The sequence below is a fragment of the Ictidomys tridecemlineatus genome, chromosome 2, assembly GCF_052094955.1.
Source record: "Ictidomys tridecemlineatus isolate mIctTri1 chromosome 2, mIctTri1.hap1, whole genome shotgun sequence".
NCBI classification, from domain to species: Eukaryota; Metazoa; Chordata; class Mammalia; order Rodentia; family Sciuridae; genus Ictidomys; species Ictidomys tridecemlineatus.
The window spans coordinates 123,880,561-123,891,274 of NC_135478.1; the positions used below are offsets into that span (position 1 = coordinate 123,880,561).

At 35.0% G+C, this 10,714-nt stretch overlaps 2 pseudogenes; both read left to right on the plus strand.

Annotated features, from left to right (window-relative positions):
• Positions 1–2,060: 2,060 nt before the first annotated feature.
• On the plus strand, positions 2,061–3,120 carry LOC101960909 (mesoderm-specific transcript homolog protein pseudogene; annotated as a pseudogene).
• A 3,992-nt stretch (positions 3,121–7,112) lies between these two features.
• Positions 7,113–9,586, plus strand: LOC101962899 (dnaJ homolog subfamily B member 6 pseudogene; annotated as a pseudogene).
• Positions 9,587–10,714: the final 1,128 nt, after the last annotated feature.

The window sequence follows — 10,714 nt, forward strand, 5'->3', positions numbered from 1 at the left end:
ATCTGATAATCGGAAAAGGCAAATATGTTATGTAAAGTAGATTTTCACAATATTATTAGGACCAACCTGCATAATTTTCACTAAATTTTTAATATCTTTGAATTCTTCCTTCCAAGAAGTATCGTTGGATCAAAGGAAATAATTTTCATACTACAAACTTTAACAAAAGTGAACAATACTTTTTTTTAATGCCAGTGCATTATAGTTATACATATGAGTTGAGTTCATTTTGACAAAGTCATACAATCATGGAATTTGAGTTTCTCCATTTCAGTCCCCAGTCTCCCTCCCCAGCCTTGCTATTCTCCTCTCCTTTCTCCCTCTATTCTCCTTCCTCTACTCTACTGGTCTTCCTTTCATTCATTTACTTATTTATTTTTGATTGGTATATTATAAATATAGGTGAAATTCAATGTGGCATATTCATACATGCACACAGAATAATTTTGTTAAATTCATATCATGTGTCCCCCTTCCCACTCCTTCCTCTTGATCTCCTTGTACTACACTGATCTTCCCTATATTAGAATATCCAATTCCAACCACTTTTCCCCTACTTAACCACAAAGAAGGATGATATCCTTTATTTGCTGATAAATGCGTGGAACTGGAGAAGATTCTACCAAGAGAAATAAGTCAGACTAAGAAAATCAAGGGTCAAATGTTTTCTCTCATATGTGCAAGTGAACAGTATTTTATTTCATGAATTCATACCAAGATGGTTTAATCCAACTATTTGTTAGTAGTATTATTTTATCTAGACATGTCCCCTTGAATTCATGAACAGGTCATGCATATGAACAGGTCATGCAAGGTGAAGTATTGATTCTTTATGAACTTAGGCTCAATACTGAAGTTCCCTTTATTTCTTCTCTCTGGAAAACTAGGATTAAATCTCATGATTAGGTAAAGAGAGCAAATATAATTGCAACCTCCAATCGTGGCCTGGCACCCATTGACCTTTTAGTGCCTGTCCAAGCATGTCCACTTCTGCTGCTTGCTGAGAACTACCCTTAATAGAAGCACTGCCTTCAATGCAATAAGCCATCTGTCACTCATTTCTCTTCTCCTATGAGCCAGTCAAAGGCAATGTAGAGAGAATGGCTACTCATTACTGTATCACCAGACAATGTGACTTGGGAAAACAGATTGTTTTGCTAATATTAAAACAACAAAACAAAACAAGCCTTCCATCTGGCCTGGTTCAGTGATCCAAAAATATGTAACCTAAACATGTTATGACATTTCTATTTCTTCTTCCAAGAGGAAGAAATCATAATAATGTTATGCAGGACATTTCTCACAGTTTAGTTAACATCTATTTTACCTTTATCATTCCCAGCTTGATTTTTTTTCTGATCATCTAACAAGAAAAAAATTAAAATACCCATGAAAATATGTCCTTAGAAATTTTCTTTAAATAAAAATAATTAGTTTTTCTATGAAAGTAATGTGTGTTTAATATAGAAAAATAGAAGCAGGGTAAATACAATCCCATCAGCTAGAGTTACATCTATGAATATGCTTTATCACTGCTAACCTTCCAAAGACCTCAGACCTCTCTGGCATACCCAACACTAACCTATCTGCCTGGCTGCTACATTATCTATCATTTTTAAAACAACCCTATTAAGTTAAAAAGCCCTTTTGGACAAGATTTGAAAAAAAAAAGTTTCATTTATTTTATCTACCAGGAATGAACAAAATAATGTATATAAAGTCTTGGAAATCTGACACATCTTCAGGTTTTTCTTTCTAAACCATGTTAAGACAGTGTAATTCAATCAGTCTGTGCTTTGATGATTCCATCTTCTCTAAACATATAACACACCACTGATAGATTAAGCAAAGCAAGAAAAAAAAATTACAGTGTTGTTTTATGCATAAGAAAGTGCTCCTATGTATGATAAACTGCAGAGAAATGCAAAGCAATAAAGAGCTGGGTGCAGACAGCTAAGATCTAGTACAAAGATCAACAGTCCTTCCTCAAAGCTCAACATCTGTGGAGAGCAGGGCTATAAGAGATTCAATTAGAGTGCATGCGCGCCCGGTCCCCCAAACAAGGAGTCCTGTAGCCCAGGTCTTACCTGAGTCAGGATGAGGGAGTGGTGGGTCCAGGTACTGGCTGTGCCTCTGCTGGTCGCGTACCTGCACATCCCACCCCCTCAGCTCTCTCCTGCTCTGCACTCATGGAAGACTTCTGGCAAGTTTTTCACCTACAAGGGACTGCCCATCTTCTACCAGGACTCTGTGGGTGTAGTTGGCAGTCCTGAGACAGTTGTGCTTTTATGTGGCTTTCCAACTTCCAGCTATGACTGGTACAAGATTTGGGAAGGTCTGACCCTGAGGTTTCATAGAGTGATTGCCCTTGACTTTTTAGGCTTTGGCTTCAGTGACAAACCGGCCAGCATCGTGGAGGCGCTTTTGTGCCATCTACGACTCCAGAACCATAGGATCAACCTGTTGTCTCATAACTATGGAGACATTGTTGCTCAGGAGCTGCTGTACAGGTAGAAGCGAAATCGATCTTGCCGGCTTACCATAAAGAGTCTCTGTCTGTCAAATGGAGGTATCTTTCCTGAGACTCAAAGGCCTCTTCTTCTCCAAAAGCTTCTTAAAGATGGAAGTGTGCTGTCACCCATCCTCACAAGGTTGATGGACTTCTTTGTATTTTCTTGAGGTCTTACTCCAGAAAGTCTTTGGACCATATTCTTGACCCTCTGAGAGTGAGCTGTGGGATATGTGGAAAGGAATCCGAAACAATGACGGGAACTTGGTGATTGACAGTCTCTTACAGTACATTAATCAGAGGAAGAAGTTTAGAAGACGCTAGGTGGGAGCTCTTGCCTCTGTAACTATTCCCATTCATTTTATCTATGGGCCATTGGATCCCATAAATCCCTATCCAGAGTTTTTGGAGCTGTACAGGAAAACGCTGCCATGGTCCACAGTGTCAATTCTGGATGACCACATTAGCCACTACCCACAGTTAGAGGATCTCATGGGCTTCTTGAATGCATTTATGGGTTTCATCAACTCCTTCTGAGCTGGAAAGAGTAGCTTCCCTGTATTATCTCCCCCACTCCCATATCTGTTGTGTATTCCACTTAGAAAGAAATGCCCAAAGAGGTCCTGGCAATCAAACACTGTTTTCTCACCAAAGTTCACTTTACTCACATTGATGGAACAGAATAAAGAAAAAAAGGCAGCAGAAACTCTGATAAAATAACCCACCTCATTCCTTTGACGTCTGATAAAGTATATAGACTTGTCTTTGTGTTTTTAGGAAATTCTGATAAGCATGACTTCTCATGGATGCATGGAGATAGGCATTAGACATTCTTTTGCTTAGAAGACTCTTTAACACTTCTGTGGACTTTCCTGAAGTATCTGAAAGTGCTAATTTCTAGCCCAACCCCAGTTGGAATTCCACAGTAGAGGATGAGGAGTGGGGCCTGTTACCTCTCCTTAAACAGCTTGAAGGGTACATAGTTTTTAAAGTTCTCTAGGCAACATAGTTTAAGTGAGAGTGAATAAGCCTTGTCATACTTTGGATTAGTTTCATCAGCTGCTTCAAATTATTGGCATTTTGTTAAAATATTTGTTTAAGTAATGCAGTATTTTAAAGTATGGTGTAAGAGTATGATATGCCTACACATTGTATATAGTTTGTAAGGACACTAAACTGGCAGACCTTTACTCTGCCAAAGTAGTGAACCTTATTAAACGTGTAATTTCTGAGTAAACTAAATCCAAATTATTTATAGAATTTCCTAAAATCACAGACATTAAGAACTATTTGCATCTATGCCAGAGATTTACTGTTATTAGCTGGAAAGATCAATTCTAACAGCAAATAATAGTCTAACTACTCATACCTCAGTTCTTAGAAGCATGTCCCTCCTGGACTGAAGTGTAGGGAGGAGACTGTTGTATACCATTGTATACCATTGTATTACCTTGCTGAAGTACAATGATTCCTCTGGTGATGGTGGCTTAGCTTCCCATTGACAGTCCCAGAGAGGCTTTCTCATGCAGCTCAGCAGTTCCTGTACTTAGCCGACAGGATAGTTCCCAGACACTTTAAGAACAAATTCTCAAAGACCTATAAGCAAATGGTGCTGAATAGTTGTTTTTTTTTTTTTTAAGCCACAGTTTCATTGTCTTAGTCAAAGTAGGATTATTAAGCGATTAATTTTAAATTCATTTTTTTAAAAATTAGGAACTTCAAGTATAACAACTTTGAAACTGGAATAAGTGTTTATTTTCTATTAATGAAAATTATCAGTGGAGTCTCCCTAGGAATGAGTTCTCTGCTCAGAGTAGAGGAGAGGGAAGAAAAGGAACTACTGCTAAACACTAGGTAGGGTTTATTTCTTCTTAAGAAACTTTGGGCTCAGGTAAGCAGGTTAAAGACTTAGTGTTGAACTAGACGGCCATGTAAGTAAGTCATTGTGTTATTCAGAGTAGGAATGAAACTTCTCTAAAAGACTCCACAGTACAGTACAGCTATACACAGTACACAGTACAGCTTCTATAAGATGGAAGCTTACTGTTTTCTGAATTGTTGAAATTTCAGTATCTAACACCACTCAGGATGCAAGCTGGCAGTGGGTGGGTCATCCTTAGTATATGTATTATGCCTCTGGGTCCAGGGAAGGCACAGTGGCATTCATTTCCTGGCCAATTGGGAAACATCAAGGCAAACTTTAGAGTAAGAGTCTTTTTAATTAAATGATTAGGATGTTTTAACTCACATCTCATTTTCCCTAGTTTATTCACCAACAGCTACCAGCAATTTTGTAAAATTTAGTATGGAGTTTGACTGCCATGGACCTAACTAAAACTGAGTAGGGTATGCATGTGGGGCACATTCTATTTCTCAGAAGAGAAAGGAGAATGATGGTGGAAAATAATAAGCAAATCTGTCATTCTGGCCTTCTGAAGTTTCATTACCCCATGCACTCAGCTATGACAAGGATCTGGGTATGGGGCGATAGAGAGGGAAAGGAATGCATGTAACTGGAATCTATTTTTCTTAAGATTGAGGAGTAGATAGCAAGGAAATAGATATTTCAACTTGGAAAACTACTGTGCCATGTCATGCAGTATATTCACTAATAGAATCACTTTAATGATGGGTTACCAAGAGTTTCAAACTATAGAGTAATAAATTTATGATATCAAAATGTTGGAAGTAGAAAGAGTTGCATGATTCTGTTACCAAACAAACAAAAATAGAACAGACTCAGGGCCTTTCCCAAACTTTGCTGTCTTATTAAGTCACAGAGAGAGATGAAGCAAAGATGGAGCGCCCTCCCACATCACAAACTAACTTTCTAAAGGATCCTCAGATAGTCACTATCAAGTAAAGGAAAAGCCATGCTTAGGAGCCAGTTGCTTAGAAAGGAAGTTTGACAATTCAAAAAATACAAACTAGGAAGAGAAATTTGGGTTGTTTTAATTTAATTTGTATTACTTTGCTAGGAAATAGAATCTTTGCAATATTTTGAAAGAATTTGCAAGACCAATTTATTGTAAAAAACTAATTATAGTCTCTCAAATTTGATCAGCATAAAGCTGTACCACACTGAAAGAAGGGAATCTCCCTTATATTAGTTTCATATATTATGCTGGAGAGATTGGGTGAAGAGGAAGCCTCAGAAGAAGGTCATTCTGCATTTCTGTGCTCCCTCCAGCCAGGTCTGGTGGGATCTGCTCTTTACCACAATGATTCATCACCTAATCTGGTGATAAAATTAGGCACTGGAGCCTGATCAAAGGTTACTAAAACTCAAGCTTCTCCACCTTTTCTCTTCAACACCAAGACAGCAAGACCAGGACTGCTGCCTCTATTTTGTTTTCTAATTTCTTATAAATACAACAATCTTCAGAAACTTAACTTTCCTAAAAGCTACACAGACATTCAAGTGATGTTTGCAAAATGGGGAAAAAAATAACTGTAATTGTTTTGGAAGAAAATGTAAGAGAATATTTTGTAAATATAGTAGGATGAATAATTTCTTAACATGACATAAAAAGTAAATAATAAAATAAAAATTAATGTGTTCTACTACATTATATATCAATGTTTATGCTACCCAAAGACCTGAGATAAATGTCAAGCCACAGATAAGTAGTATATGTGTATAAAAAAATTGATGACATATATATATATATATATATATTCAGAAAATATAATAAATAGAAATAAATAGAAATATTTAAGGTAAAAAGTATAAGCTCAACTGGGAAGAAATGTAGGCATAGAACAACAATAGTATATTTAAGAAAGAAGGAACCAGATGTCTGCTGAACACATGAAAAATTACTCTATCTCAGTTAAAAGCACAAAAATAAAAATGAACATTGGGATAATCCTGGGAATAATTTAAACTATGATAACACTAAGATAGGGAAAAGTAAAGAGAATATAGATCACATTTCTTTTGGATATGGCCAGTGATTTAACAAGTCAAGTTTTCAAAAAATTAAGGCTAAATATTAATATTAGTGAACTAAATGATGCGTATACAAAGATTTAAAATAAAAATAACAAATAATAAGGGGATGGGGCTGCGGCTCAGTGGTAGAGTAGTTTCCTAGCACATGCAAGGCCCTGGGTTCCATCCTCAGCACCACATAATAATAAATAAATAAAATAAAGCGATTGTGTCCAACTACAACAAAAAAATAAATATTTATATATAACAAATTAGAATATAAATAAATAAAATTGGCACTTAAAGCATAAAAACAAATAATAGAAAAAACAATAATAACAATAAAGATTATTCAAGGACATCAGATACTGAGACCACCAATCACTAAAATATGGAGCTATCCATGATTGTGCTATATGGGGGATCTTCATAGAATTTTGAACCACTCTGATATTTCTTCAATTCTCTCACTACATGATAAAGATAATTAATTTGATTCTACAAAAGAAAAGTTGAATATAATAATTTACATCATTAAATTATCACCCATGTTCAATTGCTACCTATTTTTAAAATTGAATATGTTGTAAATATTTTTTAACTTTTTTTTTGTAAGTATGTTCTTTGAGTTTCACTGGTTCCAGTCTAATTTCTAGTCTTTGAGCCACTATGAGTTAGTTTTTGTGCAGGTTGAGAGGTAAAGATATAGTTTAATTCTTCTACATATGAATATACAGTTTTTCTAGCACCACTTGTTAAAAAGGCTATCTTTTTCCCAATGTATATTTCTACACCTTTGTCAGGGATCAAATGACTGTGTTTATGTGAATTTATCTGAGTCTTCTCTTCTTGTTCGTTGGTCTTCATGTCTATTTTTATGCCAATGCCATGTTGTTCTTGTTACTATACCTGTGTAATATAATTTTCAATCAGGTATTGGAACCTCTAGCCCCATTCTTGTTGTTCAGGATTACATTGGCTATTCTGAGTCTTTCATTTCTCCATATAAATTTTAGGAGGTATTTTTTTAAATTCTATTTATCTGTAAACATGGTAGGTCTTTCCATCTTCTCAGGTCTTTCTCAGTTTCTTTTTTTCTTTTCTTTCTTTCTTTCTTTTTTTTTTTTTGGTGCTTTATAATTTTCATTGTAGACTTCATTGTAGACATCTTTTACCTCCTTAGTTAGACTTATTTCTAAAAATTTTCTTTCTTGAGGCAATCATAAATGGAGTTTTCTTGATTTCTTTCATGACAGATTAATTATTGAAATGTAAGAAACTATTGATTTTTGTATATGATCTTGTATCCTGCTTCTTGGGTGAATTTGTTTATCAGATCTAGAAGTCTTTTGGTGGAGATTTTTTTCCCCCAAGTGGGGGATGAATCCTCAAGGAATAGAATCATGTACAAAACAACGATGTTTTGACATTTTTCCCCTGTATATATCCCTTCAATCTACTGCAGTTTCAAGAACTATATTGACTAGAAATGATCAGAGTGGATGTCCTTTCCTTGCTCCTGATTTTAGAAAAAGTGCTTTCAGTTTTTTTTTTTTTTCCTTTCTGTTATTATGTGGACTTCCGGTTTTTCATATATAGCTTTTAAGATGTTCAGGAATTTTTCTTCTACCTCTAGTTTATTCAGTGCTTTAAACATGAATGGATAATGAAATTTGACATAGACTTTTTCTGTATTCAATAAATAAGCATGTGATTTTTGTCCTTGATTTTGTATGTGATTAATCACAGTTACTGATTTAAATTTGTTGAACCAAACTTGCCTTGTGATGAATCCAACTTGATCAGGGTATACAATCTTATCAACCTATTTTTTTAATACTGCTTGCTAATATATTATTGGAAACTTTTGGATCACTGTCCATCAGGGATATTTATCTGTGGTTTTCTTTGTTTTTGTCTCCATTGGATTTTGGTATCAGGGTGGTACTGGCTTCTAAGAATGTGTTTGAAAGTGTTCCCTCACTATCTGTTTCATGGAATAATTTGAGGAGGATTGATGTTAGTTTTTCTTTAAAGGTCTGGAAGAAATCAACTGAGAAGCCATTTGATCCTGGGCTTTTCTTTGTGAAAGGCTTTTTTATTACTACCTCATTTTCTTGATGTTTGTTTAAGTTTTCTATACTTTTATGGTTAAATTTGGATAGGTTATATGTGGGTACAAATTTTCAATATCTTCTAGATTTTTCAATATATTGAAATATATGATATCAAAATAGTCCCTAATTCGTCCCTGCATTAATTTTAAAAATGTCTCTGTTGGCTGCCAGCACCACCAGTGCAGCTGTGCTGGACCATGAGCACCCCAGTCCTCAGACTTGTTCCAACAATCTGTTAAAACATAGTGGATTACTATGAAGTTCTAGGAGTGCCGAGGCATAACTCACTGGAGGATATCAAAAAGGCATATCGGAAACTGTCACTAAAGTTGCATCCACCTAAAAATCCTGAAAATAAAGAAGAAGCGGAGAGAAAATTCAAACAAGTAGCTGAGGCATATGAGGTGTTATCAAATGCTTAAAAATGGGATATCTATGACAAGTATGGCAAAGAAGGCTTAAATGGTGGAGGTGGAGGTGGAAGTCCTTGTGACAGTCCATTTGCATTTGACTTTACATTCTGGAACCCAGATGATATCTTCAGGGAATTTTTTGGAGTCAGGGATCCATTTTCTTTCGACTTACTTTTAAGACCCATTTGAAGAATTTTTTGGGAACAGAAAGAGTCCCTGAGGAAACAGATACCAAAATGCTGGCTCATTTTTTTTCTGTTTTCAGTGAATTTCCATCATTTGGAGGTGAATTTTCTTCACTGGATACAGGATTTACTTCATTTGGGACCCTAGGTCGGGGTGGCCTTACTTCATTCTTTTCTACATCATTTGGTAGCAATGGGATGGGTAACTTCAAATTTATATCAACTTCTACCAAAATAGTAAATGGGAGAAAAATCACTACAAAAATAATTTTCCAGAATGGTCAAGAAAGAATAGAAGTTGAAGAAAATAGCCAGTTAAATTCCTTAACAATAAATAGTAAGGAGCAGCTGCTACGCTTGGATAACAAGTAATTCAACAAATGCATTTAACAGAAATGTTAAACTATAACAAGCACCATTTGAGGATTAACAGGAACTTTTTTTTTTCTGAAGATTTCAGATGAGCTTGACTTTCAGTATAATTGTACCTAATCTAAAGTATTTATAAACACCTCATCAAAGTGCCTATTTGTCATAGACTTTTGAGTTTATATTTGGGACCACACAATAGGACCTTTTTTGGGGGGGGGGTCTTTAAAATTGTTGTTATCTCTTTAAGCACTTTGCTTTTTTATCAAATGTACTCCAAGGTGAGCCTTGACTTTGAGTAGCGCTAGGACCAGATTGTGTTCAAACACCAGCATGGATCTGCTTTCCATTGTTTGACATGTGAGCCAAGTAGTGTCAGCCTGCTGTTAGCTAACATTGCCAGGATGAGCCTCTTGTAGAAATATATTTTTTTCCAGTATTTAGTAATGAAGATATTAATGCATTAATGGTAATACATTTCTGGTTCAGTATAAATTTAAGGATGTTTTCTAATTGTGCATGAATGCTGGCAACTTAGTAAAGTTTTGACAATTGTTTAAATACATAATGTTAAGCTTAGATTTAAAAAGCTGATAAACTGGGTCTTTGTCATCTGCTTTAAAAAAGAAAAGAAATGTGAATGTGTTTGGAGCAAAAAAAAAATCTCTGTTGATGTCTCCTTTTTCATCTCTAATTTTGCTGATTTTGGACTTCTATTTATTTTGTTTATTTTGGCAAGGAGTGTATCAATATTGTTAACTCTTCAAAACCCTACTCTTTGTTGTATAAATCTTTTATTTTTTTAAATTTTCTATTTTATTAATTTCAGTTCTGATCTTAATTATTTCCAGTTCTTCCACTAATTTTGGAATTTAATCATTCCTATTTTCCTAGTGCCTTGAGTTACAGCTCCAGATTGACTATTTGGGATTTTTTAAAATAATATAGTTACTTAATGCTATAGACTTTCCTCTCAGAACTGCCTTCATAGTGTCCCCAGGATTGTGGTATATTGTATTATGGTTTGATTTTAGAAATTTTAAAAAGTTCTCTTTGTAGTTCTTCCATAATCAATTCTTCATGTAGAAAGACTATTGTTTAGTCTTCACAGTTTTATGCAGTTTCTGTAAGTTTTCTTCAGATTTCTAATTTTAATCCATCATGTATATGGAGTAATATTGATTATT